Source organism: Pleurodeles waltl, chromosome 5 (assembly GCF_031143425.1).
Source record: "Pleurodeles waltl isolate 20211129_DDA chromosome 5, aPleWal1.hap1.20221129, whole genome shotgun sequence".
Classification (NCBI taxonomy): Eukaryota; Metazoa; Chordata; class Amphibia; order Caudata; family Salamandridae; genus Pleurodeles; species Pleurodeles waltl.
In genome coordinates this window covers 1,697,797,609-1,697,816,156 of record NC_090444.1, presented here as the reverse complement: position 1 = coordinate 1,697,816,156, position 18,548 = coordinate 1,697,797,609, and positions in this window count along the sequence as shown.

Sequence of the window (18,548 nt, the reverse complement as noted above, 5' to 3'; positions counted from 1 at the left end):
AGCCCCCACCGTTCAATTCTAGGAGGCACCCTAGCCCTGAGCTTCCCAAAGATTGTAAGCAGAGCCTGATGATCGGTGATGACTGTGAATCTTTTACCATATAGGAAAACATGAAAGTGTTTCACGGGCCATACATTGGCCAAGCTTTCCTTTTCTGGCTGGGAGAATGTGTGTTCAGCATCAGACACACTCTTGCTAGCATATGCAAGAACATGTCTCTGAGCACTGAATGACCACTATGCTGTGCATGAATGGCTCCTAAACCTACCGGGCTCACATCCATAGTAACTTCTGTGTGAAGCTTGGAATTGAGGTAGGCTATAATCGTTGCTTTTTCAATAGCATTCTTTATTTCTTAGAAGGTCAACAGCCACTGGAAAGACACAATCTGTTTCGTCAATTCCCGCAGATGTGGGAACTCACAGTGGCATAGTCATGTATGTAGCGGGCGTAATAGCTGGCCAAGTCCAGGAAATATCACAGCTTCCCCACATCCTGAGGAGGACATGTTGCTGATAACACCTTCAATTTGTCTGGATCAAGTCTCATGCCGCCTTCCAAGAAAATCAGACTGAAGAATTTGAGTTTGGTCATGTGAAACTCGCACTTGGTGACATTCAATGTAAGCCCTGCATCAGCGCACAACTAACATACTTTTATGAGTGCCCTCTCGTGATCTTGTTGAGTCCTCTCGAAAACCAGAATGTCGTCACTGTAACTGAGAGAATTCGGCACAGGTTGGATGATTCTGCAAATAACGTTTCGAGAAAATTTCAGAAGCCGAATAGGCACCAAAACTCAGTTGTTTGCACCTGAACAGGCTGACGTGTCGATAAGGTGGTAATGAATCTGCAATTTTCCTTCATCTCCAATTGGTGATACCCTTTGTTCAAATCAAGTCTGGAGAAGACTTTGGCACCATTGAGTTGTATCATGCCAGCTATGTGAGATCCTGGGTTCCTTTCATGTTCTATGGCCTTGTTTGACTGACACACATCAACACAAATGCGTACCTCCCCACTGTTGTCCCTTTTTGGCATTGCAACTATGGTTGAGACCCATGGGGTGGGTCCTGTGGAACATTTAATGATGTCATGTTTCAGAAGAGATAGTCGTTCTTTTTTCACAGCTCCTTGTAAATGAAAAGCAACTCTACGATGTTTTTTGGCAACCCGGGAAATGTCCTTGTTGATGTGCAAATAATCGTGTGTCTTTTAGTTTCCCAAAACCATGAAATAGGATGGGAATCTTTGAGAAATGTCAGAGTCAGTGCACAGGCGATAATTAATGGATATTAGTCCCATGTCGGCTGCTGTGGCAGAAATGAGGAGGCATGCACTGGATGTTGTCCCTTGTATACATGAATTGTCGCTTGAACTGATGTTGTTTTGTGCTTCAGTGTTACAATGAAGCGGAGCAATAGTGTGAAGTAGATTGGGAAAGGGGTACACACAGATATTTCACAGCATGCACTGCAACTGCTAATTAACTAGTGCTGCAGTTGTGTGTGGCAAAATACCTGTCAACAGGTTGGGAACAGGAGCCGGGGTACAGGGGAGGCACCGCCTGTTGAAAAAGAGAAAGCAGCAATCACCACAGGACCAACACCCGCATCGAGAGAGAGTTAGTGTTTGCAACACTGTTAAATATATCTGCAAATTGCTGCACTTGCCTATATGAGTGTGTTTTTAGGTCTGGCGTTAGCCAAGATCGTTTGATTTTACTTAAGGTTAGTTTTTATTATACTTATAGGAGTTCAGTCAGCCCTCTTCATCCATTGGTTTGTTCTTCTCTCATTGGCATTTTAATTCCACTGCATACAGTACACCATTTGGGGCAATGGGTCATCCCACCTCAGCCATAGGCTGACCACTGTGAGTGATAGTATTCTGCTCTTTCACTAGGAGTATATCCACACACAAAGGAGCTCCCTTCAGTGCTCGTGGTTACTATGGTAATGTATGCTATTTGGGGCAAAACAATATTTCTTTCAAGCAACAATTTAGTTTTTACATTGGTGAGGGCCCAGCAGCTGCCCTAGCAAAAATGCTGACAAACCAAAGTAATCACTGATAAAGCCAAATGCTTGTTTTCTACTTGATTGGGAAGGGATTGGTTACCGGGGAACCAAGCCCCAATTTATACTGAAACATAAATTATTGTAGCCTCATTTTCAAATGCATCCATCCTGAATGCACTCTTGGGCCATACATCTTTTCGGCTCGCCACCAGCCTTTGCAAAATAATAAATGTAAGAGGCTGCTGCAAGAAGTGCTTTTGCTGCTCTAAAACATGTTTTGAAAACTCCCTGCAAATAGATTTCAAACTTTATAGCCCTCATTACTTCTAATGCAGAAACTCATTTACACACATATCGCCAAGTAATGCAGGCAGAAAGCGTTCCACAGAATCAAAAGCTGAAATGCCACATGTGATAAAAATTGTATGTGTAAAATATTATCACCAGTATTTACCATATGTGATAAATGACACATGGAATACATATCAATAGCGATATATAATGCAGGCAATATGTATCCAGTGTAGGTAAAAACTATCTCATATCTACTTGAATTATGAAAAGGACCGGAAAATAGCACTGAAATTTACTCCACCACACAAATGTGATAAAAGTTGTAAACAGCAAGGACAACAAATATACATTGAAAAGCACATTTAGCAACTGGCACTTACAAATCATGAAAATAACCTAGAACAACTAGCAGATAACAATCAGATACACCAGTGCACAAGCCCAATGATCTGAGCACAGGTTTGACAAATCGACTCAAAACAAATCTACATGAAAGGCAGATTTTGTGTTACACACTATGAATGCAACAGAACTGGAACACGTCTTGATCATGTGCCTAAAACCAAAACTTCAGTAGGACATTGTGCACCAGCACAAAAGGAGTCTGGCAGTGCTGCAGCGTCCAAGGAGGCAAAGACAGAGGGCCTCCTGGATTAAGAGGCCATGGCTATATCCCCTCTCCCTCGTGCCAGCAGAGGTACTCACCTCCTGCAGACGTGACATGGACACAATATGGCATTTGCTATTCTCAAGAGGAGACATTCTGCATCCCAGTATTGGTCTGCGTACTGCCACGCTTCCACTCCTGGGCCCATATTTACTAACATCTGGTCCAACACAAAGCAGCAAGACAATTTGCTGTGTCAAATAAAAAGAGCAAAAATGCACCATATTCACTAAGATATGGTGCATTCCTGTTCTCTCTCTGCGCTGGTGCACTGAGTGCTGCCTAGCGCCAATGCAGGCACCCTTAAGCCATGGTGTAAGGGTGCCTATGTTACAGGCAGGATTATTTTTGTGGATGAAGGTGGGGGCACCTTCCTGCACAAAAAAAATCCTCAGAGGCATTTTCTTCTTTCTATGTATGCTGCAGAATGCAGCACACGTAGAAAAAGGAAATAACAAGGAGAAGCAAACATATTTCTCCTTGTCATGCCTCTGTTGGGATGGAGTACCATTTTGCCGCATTCCAGGGGTTTACTATTCACGGAATGCACCAAAATCCATGGGAGGATGCTTGGAAATGACCACACTCCATCCACGTAACACTTTCCCACTGCAGAGCAACGCAAGGAAGCGACATGCGCTGCCTTGCGTTACTCTAGATTTACTAAGCTTTTCAGAGCTTTGCAAGGTGACTTTGCGTAGCTTAGCAAATCTGATTTAAGGGCTTCAGTTGCCTTGCATGCTGCAAGGGCAACCCAAGCCATTAGTAAATCTGGGTCTTTGAATTTCTGGGAGTGCTTGAATTCCTTGCAACATGCAGAATACAGCATACAAGGGCATGGACTGTCACACCCAGGTTTTAAAAAAATACAAAGCTAGGTGACAGCAGCTTTCTTCATTATGGCCTAGATGTACGAAGCAAATGAGTACTAATTTGTAATTTGCAATTGTTACCAAATCGCACATTATGAATCGGTATTTGGTACGTGTTGGAAATGGGGTCTCTAGTTGGCAGTCAGTTTACACCCTGTCCAAGTAGGGACCCTCACTCTAGTCAGGGCAAGGGGGTCACACACTTACAATATCCCCTGTTCACCCCCTTGATAGCTTGGCTCAAGCAGTAAGGCTTATCTCAGAGGCAGTGTGTAAAGTATTTGTATACACACACAGACACACAGTAAGGCAGTAAAAACACCACAAAAACACTCAACACCAGTTTAGGAAAACAGCTAATATTTATCTGAGTTAAATAAGAACAAAATGACAAAAACCCAACATACACAAGCAAAGATAGCACTTTGAAAAAGTTGCAAAGAGTCTTAATCCAGAGGAAAAAAAAGGGTTTTCTAATTATAACACACAGTACCTGGGATGCATCAAAAACAAAGATGATGCAGGCCACAGAGGAGGTGAGTCGCCAGAAAACAAAGCAATGCGATGGTTCCTTACTGCTCAGGGGAAGAGAGGCATCAGTTCCTTCCTCACAGGGAGGTGATGCGTCGATTCTGCCCTCGCAGGAGAGGTGATGCGTCAGTTCCTCACTGGCAGAGGAGGCGATGCATTGTTTCTTTCCCCACAGGTGAGGGGATGCATCGTGTCTGCTCACACAGCCTTGGTTACTTGCTGCAGTGCAGGGTCAATGCAAAATTGATGCCCAGGGATGATGCGTGGGAAAATTCAGGCACACTGTGATGATAGAGCCGTGGGTGAACAGGCGCTGCACCAGTCCTACAGGTGCTGCATCAATCCTTCTACCACAGGCTGGCACTGCGCCGGTTCCTCAGTCATAATGCAGGCGCTGCGTCAATTCTTCTGCGGCAAGCCAGGCGATGGATCGATTTTCAGCCGCAGCAATCTGATAGATGGGTTTTCTTCCTCGGGACACCAGTTTCTACCTCCAAGGGCCCATGGACTGAATTTGACCCCACTTGGCAAATCAGGACTCTCAGACGAGGAGGGTACAGACACTGACAGATGAAGTCTTTGATGTCCCTGAGACTTCTAATAGGAGGCAAGGTCAGTTCAAGCCTTTGGACAACCTTGGAAAGTAGAATGTAGAAAGCAAAGTCCATTTCTTTCACTCCCAGGACAGAAGCAGCAAGCAGCTGGCCAACACAACAAAGCAACAGGCAGAGTGGCAGTTCCTCCTACAGCATGCAGCTCTTCTTCCTGGCAGAATGTCCTCATTCCAGAAGTGTTCTGAAGATATGGTCTCAGAGGCCCAATACTTATACTCATTTCTGCCTTTGGAGTAGGCAAATTTCAAAGAAAAGTCTTTGTAGTGCACAAGACCCTGCCTTTCCTGCCCTGGCCCCAGACACACACCAAGGGATTGGAGACTACTTTATGTAAGGACAGTTACTCCCCACACTCTAGCCCAGGAAGACCCATCAGGATATGCAGGGCACACCTCAGCTCCCTTTGTATGACTGCCTAGAGTGAATTCACAAACAGCCCACCTGCCATTCTGACCCAGACACGTATTCCGCAGCCAGGCAGAGGTACAGAATGGTTAAGCAAGAACATGCCCAATTTCTAAAAGTGGCATTTTAAAATGTACAATTTATAAATCAACTTCACCAAAATATGTATTTTTAAATTGTGAGTTCAGATACCCCAAACTCCCAATAGGAAATTACACTTAAAAGATATTTCAAGGCAATCCCCATGCTGACCTATGGGAGAGATAGCCTTTGCAATAGTGAAAAACGATTTTAGCAGTATTTCACTATTGGGACATGTAAAACGCAAACAGATGTCCTACCTTTTAAATACACTGTACCCTGCCCCTGCGGCTGCCTAAGGTCTACCTTAGGAGTGACGTACATTTAGTAAAAGGGAAGGGTTGTGCCTGGCAAGAGGGTACACTTGCCAGGCCAAACTGGAAGTTCCACACTGCCCACACAGAAACTGCAGTGCCAGGCCTGGGACATGTTTACAGGCTACTCATGTGGGTGGCACCAGGGCCGGCTTTAGTGCTGGTGACGCCTGTGTGACAGTTTTGTTTGGGCACCCCCCACCCCATTATCACTTCCTCAGATTCACTCACTACCACGCATCAAATGTGCCCTTCGTCTCACCATAGATCCCCTTTCACTTACATTCATTTGTTTTAAAGCGCTTGTGAAGGCTGGCTTTACTAATCCATTCAGCTGTCCACATAAAATATAGTTCTGTTCTTTGCAGCAGGCATACTAACCCTCCATGCTACTTTATAGTGAGTCAAAGCTGCAGCTAGACAAAACTCCCATCTCTCTCTCCCTAGCAGAAACATTAATCACAAAAGGCATCTTGACATTTTAATTGTTTCCTGAAGGCTGGACGCACAAGGAACTTTTTGGCAGGTGCTTTTAAATTGCAAGTTTCATAAGTTATTGCTAAACACAGTGCCCTCTGAGATCAGTACACCCAAATCCTGGTCAGCACCCGGGGCGGCCACACCACTCGCACCGCCCTAAAGCCAGCCCTGGGTGGCACAATCAGTGCTGTATGCCCACTAGTAACCTTTGATTTACAGGCCCTGGGCACCTCTAGTGCGCTTTACTAGGGACTTATGGTAATTATGTATGAACCAATTGCCAATCCAAGCCCACTGGTCAGCAGTGGTAAAGTGCCCAGAACCCTAAAGTCAGCAAAAACAAAGTTCAGCACAGGAGTAAAACAGAAGGTCAGAAGCCAAAGAGGCAGGGGAAACCATGCCAAGAACTGACAGGTCTAATAGTATGTAAGAATGTGATTGACTGTCCATTATCAATTTGTCATGAGTTGCATTTGCAATTTAAGGAATCAAAAATAGCGATTCAGTAAATAGCGAATTGAGTCGCAAATACCAATTTTTTACCTGACAGTAAATGATGACATCACAAACAGGAAGAAGGGTAGCAGCAGGCTATAAGAACACGGGAGAGCATTGAGATAGGTGATTGCTAGTCAAATCCAATTGAGATCAGCACCAATTTCAGCGATCCAGCCTTGGAAAGCAGGAGAATGTCCCAGCAGAATCCTGAGAAGGAGAAGGCCCTTGGAAGGAGGAAGAGAAAATTAAAAATGTCAAAGAAGGAGTTGGAAATACTCACTAAAGAGTGTGTATCCCATCATGATCCCTTGTTTGGCAAAACATCTCTATCTGTGCCAGAGTCCCAAAAGAAAATAATCTGGCTCAGCATCCAGGAGCACAAAAACTCTGTGGAGGTCACTCAGAGACAAATCAAAGAGATCCATAAAAGGCGGCAGGATCACCACCAACTCCTGTTGAGGAAATGATCAAGTCCACCATGAAGCCAGAAACTGTGCCTGGCGTCAGCAATATTGTCACTTCGAAGGTTCCTGCTACTTCAAAAGGTAAGAGTCATGCATACACTTACAGTGTCACGATAACATGTTTGCCGCAATTTGTGAGGCAACACTGTAACCTTTTTAGGCTGGGGAATGTTTACCTAGACTATACTACATTAAAAATACCATTAGAAGTGTTCGGTTTACCCTAGTAGTGTATTATGAAATATGTAGTTGTAGGAGGCTGGCCTGGTTTGTACTGGGTACCTAGGGTACTTACACCTTATACCAGGTCCAGTTATCCCTTATAAGTGAAATGTAGGCAGTGCTCTAGCAGCTTAGGCTGTCTAGAGGTAGCTGTAGCAGAGCCGCTTAGGCTGAACTAGGGGACATGCAAAGCTCCTGCAATACCACTATAGTAACACAGTACTTATACCCAATAAAAGACAATTCTCAGTGTTACCAAAAATAAAGGTACTTTATTTTAGTGACACAAGGCCAAAAATATCGTAGAGGCAATACTCCTTCTGGACATAAGTTTTACACACAGTATATACAGTAGTAACCAAAATCAGGTAAGTAAACAGTCATAAAATAGTGCAAACAGTAGAAAATACAATAGAATGCAATAGGCCTAGGGGCAGCACAAACCATATACTAAGAAAGTGAAATGCGAATCATGAACTCCCCCCTAGGCAAGTGTAGTGTTTAGAGGGGCACTGGGAGTGTAAGAAAACACCAAAGGTAAGTAATGTACCCCACCCCAGAGCCCAGGAAAGTAGGAGTAAAGTATTGCAAGTTTCCTCAGGACACACTACAAGTCGTGATAAGAGATATTGCAAGAACTAAGCAAGACTGCAATCAACAACTGGTGGATTCCTGGACCTGAAGACCTGTGAAGAGAGGAGACAAAGTCCAGAAGTCACAGAAGATTCCAGGAAGGACAGGAGACCCTGCCAACCTAGCAGATGGTGCAAAAGTGGATTCTCTGGTTAGAAGAAGAGTACAGAAGAGCACCAAAGAAGATGGCTGTGGGTTCCTGCATGATGCAGGAGATGTCCCATGTCGAGTTGTTGGATGCAGGCAGTTTGCGTCGCTGGATTCCGCCAACAAGCCTTGGTTTGCACAAGTTTGCATCAAAATGGCGCTGCCTGGACCCAAGAGGGACCTGGGGGTCTCAACTTGGACTGAGGAGACAGAGGGGGCTCTCCGCACCGTAGTGAGCCCACAGAAGACCAGGCAGCACCCACAGGAGTCCCAGGACACGGGGACAAAGAAGATGCAAAGTGCGGTCATTGCAGCACAACAAAGGAAGGTCCCATGCCACTGGAGAACAACTCAGCGAGTTGTGCGTCGCAGGATGGAGTGCTGGGCACCTGGGCTACACTATGCATGAAGGATTCTTGGAAGAAGTGCACAGAAGCCCAAGGAGCTAGAGATGACGCAGTGCACAGGAGTACTGTCGCAGCACGGAGAGGCAAGCTCTTACCTCCACCAAATTTGGACAGCTGGACCTTAGGACAGTTTGGGTCACCTCAGTTCACCACCTGTGTTCCAGGGAGCATGCTCGTCATCAGGAGAGGAGTCCCAACGTACCGGTCGTTGTCGCAGAAGGGTGCCTGCAGAAGCAGGGAAGTGACTCTGTCACTTCACGGGAGATTCCTTTGGTTCTTCTGGTGTAGGATGAAGACAGGCAGTCCTCAGAGCGTGCACACCTTGGAAACTGTTGCAAATGCTGGGTGGAGCTGAAGTTGCAGGTCACAGGTGTTGTCCTAGATACTTTGCTGCAGTTACAGCGGTTCATGGAGCAGTCTGCAGTTGATCCGCCGGCCAGAAGCTGAAGCAGAGGATGCATTGGATTCCTGGAGGAGTCTTGCAAGCTGAATCTGACGAAATACCCAGATGAGAGACCCTAAATAGCCCTGAGAGGGGGATTGGCTACCTACCCAGGTATGCACCTATCAGGAAGGGTCTCTGACATCACCTGATGGCACTGGCCACTCAGAAGCCTCCAGGGTGTCCCCACACCTTGGAATCCAAGATGGCTAACGCCAGGCACACACTGGAGGAGCTCTGGGCATCACCCCTGGGGTGGTGATGTGCAGGGGAGTGGTCACTACCCTTTCCTTTGTCCAGTTTCATGCCAGAGCAGAGACTGGGGGTCCCTGAACTGGTGTAGACTGGCTTATGCAAGGAGGGCACCATCTGTGCCCTTCAAAGCATTTCCAGAGGCTCTGGGAGGCTACCCCCTCCTAAGCCTGTAACACCTATTTCCAAAGGGAGAGGGAGCAACACCCTCCTCCCAAAGGAAATGCATTGTACTGCCTTCCTGAGATTGAGCTGCTCAGTCCCCAGGAGGGCAGAAACCTGTCTGTGAGGTGGCAGTAGCTGGGGCTGCAGTGCAAACCACAGAAAGCTGGTTGGCAGTACTGGGGGTCCATGGTGGAGGCCCCAGGATGCATGGGATTGGCCCCCCAATACTAGATTTGGAATGAGGGGACTATTCCATGATCTTAGACACCTCACATGGCCATATTCGGAGTTACCATTGTGAAGTTAAATATATGTATTGACATGTATGTAGTGCACGCATGTAATGGTATCCCCGCACTCAAGAAGTCCGGGGAATTGGCCCTGGACAGCGTGGGGACACCTTTGCTAGTGCAAGGGTGCCCTCACACTCAGTAACTTTGCACCTAGCCTTCAGTAAATGAAGGTTAGACATATAGGTGACTTATAAGTTACTTAAGTGCAGTGAAAATGGCTGTGAAATAGTGTGGGCACTGTTTCACTCAGGCTACAGTGGCAGTCCTGAAGAAAGGTTTGTCTGAGCTCCTTATGGGTAGCAAAAGAAATGCTGCAGCCCATAAGGATCTCCTGGAACCCCAATGCCCTGGGTACCTAGGTACCATATAATAGGGACTTATAAGGGGGTCCAGTGTGCCAATCGGAATTGGAATATGAAGTCACTAAATTATAGTGACAAATTTGGTAAGTAGAGAGAGCATAAGCATTGGAGTTCGGGTTAGCAGAACTTCAGTGACACAGTTAAGCATACTGACAACACACACATAGGCCACAAACTATGAGCACCGGGGTCCTGGCTAGCAAGATCCCAGTGAGACAGGCAAAACACACTGAAAAATACTCACAAACAGGCCCAAAGTGGGGGTAACCATGCTAGAAAGAGGCTACTTTCTCACATTGGTACTCCATTGTAAACACCTAAAGTACAAAGCAAGCTTAGCATACTTTAAATGATACAAAGGTATACATAACAACATTTATTTACAAATATTTTTCATATTGCATTTCTAAACTGCTATTCCAGCACAAACAAGCCATGAGTCTGAAGGAGATGGTCAGGAAGATTCACAGATGTGTATCGAAGGGTATGAGTCCAATATGCCACATATATCACCCCAGAGGCAAAGTCCCAGTCCTGAACATAGCAGTCACACACTGCCCATTGAAGAAGTGGATGATGCAGGGAGTCCAAATGTCACTGAAGAACCTACAGTGAAGTGCAGACAAGTGCACAGGAGTAATCGTTTCTGACATTGCAGTGTTGTCAGGCAGCCTAATCCTAGATCAAGGTCCACACAAGATAAAGGAGATTCCACACAATTGTTTAGAGGTCTTGAAGCCTCTATGTTGAAGATACAACACAAGCAAGTGAGAATAATGAACCAAAAATATTTCTGGACTAGAACAGAACATCACAAGTGGCTTCCAACATCTAGCGACAACCATTGAAGAGTCCACAATTCGAAGGAGGCAAACATGGGCTCTATGACAGAGACTATGAACTATTTAGGTGGACAGATGCAACAAGACAATGCAACACACAGACAAACTCAATATCATTTATTTTCACATATGGATATTTTAAGTTGGTCAATAAATCGCCATGCTCAGGCTACGTCAACCCTCTCAAACTGTACTTTAGGACTGCAGATTGAAGTGAGTCACTATAGTGGTGATTTTGCACGGGGCCTTGTGCAAGTAATCACTGTGGTGGAAAGTTTACAGACCATTCAAATTGCATGAGCTGGAGCAGTTGGACCTGCAGAAAGTGGGTAGTTATCCAGTATTAGCATTGTCCCTGAATGAGCCAATGAGTGTGCGTTGCAGTAGATCATGAGGTAGTGTTGTTGTTACCGAAGGCTCCACTGCACCTATGCAACCAAGTTCAGTCCATAGTGCACCCAAACAGTAATAAATAAGTCTTACATTTGCACTACATATTGTATTGTCATATTTTACTAGTTCAGTAACTTGTACTGATGTTTTTCTTTCACTTGAATTTACAACCTGAAAAATAATGGTTATATATTGTTTAATACACCACTTCTGGTGTTTAGCTTTGCGCAAAACGTAACAAACATAATACCTTAAAAGTAATGGTCTGTAATAGCCGTGTGCCCGGCTCTTCCCCCTGCTCCCAATGAACCTTCCTGCATTGCCTGTGCTGGTGGGTTTTGGGGTTCATCATCATCAGATTCTGAATCAAACATAATTTCTGGCAATTCTTTCCACATTGCTATATTATGAAGCATTGCAAAAGTAGCCACGATCTTGCAACCTGTTTCTTGAGAATATTGTAGGGACCCCCACTTTTTTGGAGACAGTGAAATCTACTTTTCATTAATCCAAATGTCCTCTCAGTGACAGACCGGGTTCATTTGTATGCTGCGTTGTAGCGTACCTCACTTTGTTTTGAAGGATGAAGATGTGGTGTTATAATCCATGTTCTCAGGGCATATGCACTGTCACCTACAAAACATTTCGGAAATGTGGTTACCATAGCTAGAATTTAGACATTTAGGGCATTTATGTCATATTCATAGGCCAAATTTACCAAGTAGATACCCATCTTCTAACTCTCCTTGGAGAAGGTATGAGTATATACTGCAGTGCCTGAACATGAATGAGTTGTGTGTACTGCTCGGGTACTTTACAACAAGGTCTGTTATGATACATTTTGCATCACACACCACTTGGATATTTAATTAATTCTTTTTTTCCTGGTTCTAAATCTGTACTCATTGTAACATGGAGGGCATATGGGAACATGGGTACCATCAATAAATCCTATTACCTGAGGAAATTGAGCAATGCAGTAAAGGTTTAATTTGGCTAAATGCAACTCCTGTGCTGTGCTAGGGAAAGTTATATGAATATGAATTTTCTGTACCATCGCATCCAGGAAAGCATTTACAAACCTAGAAAAGGCACGCTGTGATACCCCACCTGCAGCAGCAATGACACCTTGGTAACTCCTAAAGGCTTAAAGATGGAGTGAGCATAGTTCCTGCACATGGGAAAGTATGACATTGTTTCTGAGAGTTTTCTCTCAAGCTGAGGCCTTATTTCTGCAATCAAATCTAAGATAACTGCACCTCTCAGCCTGTATTGTATATTTCATCCTCAGTTTGTTGGAAAAGTTTAACCCTCACTCTGAATGTCTGTTCCTGTCTCCTCCTCCTTATCTGAAGGGTATTGAGAATCTGCACCCTTCTGGCAATCACATACAGCGCAGACATCGTGGAACACCCTGATGCATTTTGGGCCTTTTTATATATGTTGCACCAGGTTACAGCCTGATCCAAGTTGGTGGTAATTTGCATGTGCAAAATCCTCAGTTTGCAGCTGGTCGGTATTTGTGAATGGTTGATACATACAATTTGCGATCCGGAATTAGGGAGTCAGTCAAAGCAACTCGCAAAGCCTGGTCGCTAAAGTACAGGTAGCTTGTCGGTTCGGCACAATAGCACAACAAATGCTTTTAATACATTCAAAAATGCAATTTTAGCGGTCGTTAACCAGTTTGCAACTGGTTACCGATTTGGTAAAGCTTTGCACATCTAGCCCTATATTCCCCCTTGACTCACATACATCTTCTGCAATCAAAGATATGTTTTATGCCATTTCTGGCTTCCCCAACATACCAAGGACCATAAATTGTACACACATTTCACAGTTATATTATTGAAAGCAGAAAACATGTTATAATCCACCATTACAATCAATGTGGATAGCACCAACATTTTATACAATTGCTTAGAATATAAACCCTTGCATTGTGAATCATCTACAATGACAATTAAACAATCGATTGAATAACGTGTCGTAGAGTCTTATTTCAACTTTTAACAAGCTGCAAATGCAGTTTCAGGACCAATCAATAGCGGCCGCTACACTCCAGAGCCCATGTGTAAAATTATAGGCTCAAGGTCTACTTTAAACAACACAAAAAGTCTCAGGGACACTTTTGGTGAACACTTTCTGGGGGCTGCTTCACTCCCCACAGCCCCCAAATGGACTCTCTAAATGTTAGAGGTGCCCTTGCCTTTCCTGGAGCACCACAGGGAACAAGTAGGTACTTTTGTTGGAGTGCCCCTTAAGATTCTTGGGCACCTTTTTCCTCCAAGGAGTGAATTTTATATGAGTGATTTTGCCACTTGTTGGAGGTGCTTTGTTTTGTTAGTCATGTAGCCTTTCACCGCAACTTTTCATTTTTTAGAGGCCGGGGTCCCCTACCCCTTTTATTCGGGCATCAGGCATCAGTGCTTGGCTGTGGCCTCATGGACAGGCTACTCCCACATGGTCTGCCGGATCCTTCTGTGCTCTTGCTCAATGGCATCAGCACGGGCAGAAGCAGGATTCAGTGTTTTTCCCACCTGTGCCTGAGGGAGGAATGGTGCTGGTGTTGTGCTCCCCTCCCCCTAGAAACAGACAGGGGAGCAGGGGGGACACCACCGATCGATGTGACTCTGGTCTGCCCCACAAACAGCCTGGCTCCTTGCTCTTTCTGTCCTGGTGGATGGTGGCTCCCCGGACAATCTTTACGCAAGTTGGGCCCAGGTGGATAGTGTGCTGGGGCCATAGAGAATCTTGGGAAGGGGACAGCATGCATGCCCCCTCCCTATAGTAATCAATGACATGAGAATGCACTGAACCCTGCAGGCTTGGCCGTCCCGGGAGGAATTTAAAATGTTGGTAGCAGAGCTGCTACTCACTCCTTTTCCCACTCGGTCCCAGCAAGGGACCGAAGTTCAGAATCATGTGTCTCTGGGATGATTCTATTAATATTGGTCACCTTTTGCTCCTGGTGTCCAGCCCTAGTCACCAGGGCATTTTCTTTAGGTCTCCTGGCCACTAAGTTGTACTTTTTTCATTGGGAATTATGAAACCTGTGCTTTTCCTGAGCTGCTGCTCTCTCTCTCTTGCTTGCCTGCCAAGCAGAACACCCTCCTTGCTGCGCTCCCATGGTCTCATAGCTTTCTAACTACTTGCAAGGCACCCGCTTGTCAGCTGAGTCAGAGGCTAGTCCACAGAATTCCAATGAAATTCCTCCAGCAGGTCCATTCCACCTATTGTTCCTTAGGGGACATAAATGGGCCAGAGCCACTATCCCTGAAGAGACTCATCCTAGTCCTGGGTGCCAGATGAGGTTTCAGAGTCCCAAAGCCCATCCTTTCAGAGGTTCAAGGGCCTTCTTCCTGCATTTAATTTCTAGGTGCATTATCTTCTCAAATGTCTCTCTCTTGTGCAGGGGTCTGTAAGTGGGGTGGAACGTTCTGGAAGGTAGGCACCTTTGCCCAAACCTAGAGTGTCACATCATCACTCCACCCCTGCCCTAGCCCTCCTGCACAGCATTCTGGAACATTGCAACATGGCAACTTCAGGTGGTCTACGGAAAGACCGTCCCTGAGAGCTCCAGCCACATTCCCAACATACTCAGTTACGTTATCCCGTCCCACAAAAACTTCAAAAAGGAGCCCCTCCTGTATTTGGCTGTAGAGTTCAGCCTTCCTTCTTTGTTCATGTGGGCCTGGGATTTCCAGCATTGGTTGCAGTGTGAAGGGCTAATTGAGACAAGCCACTGTCCTCCCCACCTCTTCTTTTCCCATGAAGTGGGCAGAGCACTGGCAATGGCTCTATTGTGTGGGGAGGCCTTTAATCCTCCTTCTGGCCTGCAGACTAATTAACTTGGCCTAGGCCTGGAATCTGATTATGGCTGAGCCAGGGAAAGAAATATGACAATTAGTAAAGTGTAGTAAGGAGTACATTTATCACATAAGGGGTGGTGGATCAGCACTCAGTGTACATATTTACCCTGAGTGCAGAGAAACTGTGTGGTGGCACAGATATCAACCATAAGGTATGACACAGTGAACCTGCAACCTTTTCAGTAAGCACCACAGACCTACACTATGAATGCCCACTCACATTATAAGGACTATAACAGGTCAGCACCAATGTCCGAAGAGTCCCTTCTATGACAGGCTACCTGTGCATAGGTACTGGGCGGAGCTAATTTGATGTCTCACATGCTCAGCCTCCACAAGTGAGCACATACATGGGCTCACATGTTCACTTGTAACCAGCCCAGAGCATCTCCCCTAGCTGTTCAGCAGTGGTCTAGTACTAAAAGGCAGCCACTGGCAGCTAGCAGTCTCTGTATATTTCCACAGAATTTACCATGAGGTTGATACAGGAAAAAACAGATAGTCAGTAAGCAAAAAATCCAGGGGGATTAAATAGGCAGAACCCACCTTTGGCAGTAAACAACATTAATATCCTTGCATATGACAGTAAACTGTGAGATACCTCTCTGCAGATTTTAATTTACCATTAAATCTCTATTGATGTTAACATATCCTTTAAAAAAAGAAAAGTCATGCCTGCTGACTTTATTGTAACTTTTCAGGAGATGTGGCTTAGTAGCTATAACTACTAAATTTACCAATCTATGTAATATATGTACATTTCTATATACATGTGTATATACAAATACACCTTTCCACCTAAAACCCCTACCTACCCTAAAACCTAAAAATGCCCTTACCACTCCAAAACCCATACCCACCCAAAAACCTAAACCTTCCCTGGTGCCCTGTAACTGTGTGCATTGGCTAACCAGCCCTTAGGTGTGACTTGCTCCACGTTCACCAATTACTGCCCACATCATGACCACTGGAAGCTGGGGCCTACTCCTGTCCCAAAAAAAGAAGTCAAAACCCTAGGTATTCCACCTGTCCATGCAAGAACATGTGAACTCACTCTCTGGAACATGTTTCATGTTTCTGATGCGAATGCTCAGGAAAGCCTTTCAATGGCTACCTTCACAGACCAGGAAATATCTCATTCAGGCACTCATCGTGAGTTGTCTGGATTATGGAAGCGCCTTAATGGTTGCAATGAAAGAGGGTCTCTTTTCCAAGCTCCAAGTCACACAGAGCACGGCCGCCCATTTGATCTGCAACCTACCGCGCGCGAGCTCCTTCTGAAACTACGTTGAAGTTCTTCGCATTGGCTTCCTATAAGAGCGCGCGCTCCTTTTACGTTTTTATGCGTGCTCCGTACGCCCTTGCAAGGAAGTGGCCAGGATACCTGCAAAATAAGCTGCAGCCTGACATCCCCACCCGGAGTCTCAGATCCAGTGAGCAACTGTTATTACATCCCAGGTGCATTTGTACAGCGAGGTTTGGGGACGCCCATTTTCCTTTTTGGCTCCCCAATATTGGAACCAGCTACCTCTATATCTACATTCTCATTTAGTTTTGTTCAAAAAACTTTTACAAACGTGACTTTTTAAAATGTACGTTTCAATCATTTCCTGACCTGTGTGACGCTCGAGCGCCGAGGGACCACTTCGGGGGTGATTCGCGCGCTTAATAAACGTAAATAACATAACATAAAATTGGTGGGTCCGGCTTCTGCACCTTGCTTCTGCTCCAAAGACTGACTGCGTGGAAATGACACTCATTCCAACTCAGCAAAGACAGGGGCCCTGCGCGAGGCACCCACACACGCTCCCCGCCTGCACCGGAGACCACCTGCTGATGCAATGACTCTTTCTACCTCTTTGACTAACTGCATTCGTAAAGGGCCACTACGTGGGAGGGTTCTTGGCACTTGTCTAGACACAATAGTAGCCAAGTAGGGAACTTAGGAAAAATCTGAAGAAAATGGAAACTTCCTTTTGCTTCATATGCGCCCATTCAGACAGATCAGCCAATCAGACAACAGCACTCCCACAGTCATCCAAACACACAAAAGCATCACCTCTACGAGTTTTACATGCACCTTCCTTTCTGGAGGAGATCCATTCTAAGCTTTCTCCAAGGAGTCCAAACGTCTGGCTTGCCTTTTGCTCCAATGCCAATGTATCTGATCTAACTCCCATATGGACTCACACATACATTTATGGAAGCTGAATCCACACTCCACCCTCCACCTCCTGCAGTAAACACTCGCAGCTGGTGTTGGTTTATAATAAAAGGTTATTTCTTAGCACAATCAGCACACAAACCTTTTGTATCAGAAAGATGAAAATTATTAGAGTAATCATAGTGGCCATAACAAAAAACAATGCCACCATCTATATTATTATCAGTACCATGGTTATGGTATTGAATGAATGACTAGCATTTTCCTTAACTGATGTATGCCAAGCCAGGTATCACCCCATGTGTTATGTCCTTCCCGGCATGCAGTCCAACGACTGCCATCTATCTTCCCCCAAGCAACCATTCTTTGTGTCTGGCCCTCCCAAACTCCTGCATCTCTTTACACCTATCTCCCAATGATTCTGTATGGGAGCACTGGGAGGCCTACGGGTAGCTACGCGCTCTATGTATAAGTGCTGCATAGAATAGAATGGCGGGAAGGGGAAGATGTTGTGCAGTCTCTCACATCCACATCATAGAACGAAGAATGCCTGAGCCAGTGAAATTTCCAGAAGGAATGCAAATTTATCAAAACAGATTTCCTTCCACATTTGCTCTGCATGTGGGCACATGGCCTTGCAAAGTTAGTTACTAGGCAGAGCTCCCCGGGATAGCAGAATGGATGTTTTCCCCTCCACTGCATTTCTGTTATGTTAGCATGATTAATGACAACCTGGTTCTAAGTTAAATTGATAATCTTGTACACTCTGTTAGCTATTGCCGCCAATCAAAGTATTAGAACTCATGCTTGTCAAAAGTGTAGGCCTGAATTGGTTTTCTCTCCCTCTACTCTCATCAGTTCATTTTCTACATTTCGTGCACTCTCCTTGATCTTCTCGCCTCGTCAGCCAGCAAGATTTCAAACGGTGTAATCCCTTTACATCCTTTTCACGCTTCAGTAGGTGTAATCCCTTTGTGGTATTCGGAGTAGAATCATAAGACCTCAACATGTCCCTTATAATAACATCTTTGGCAGGGATTTTCTGATGATGCATGTATGTAATTTTCAATTCCTATTCAAGTCATGCTATGGTGTGCTGCACAATTTGAAGCAA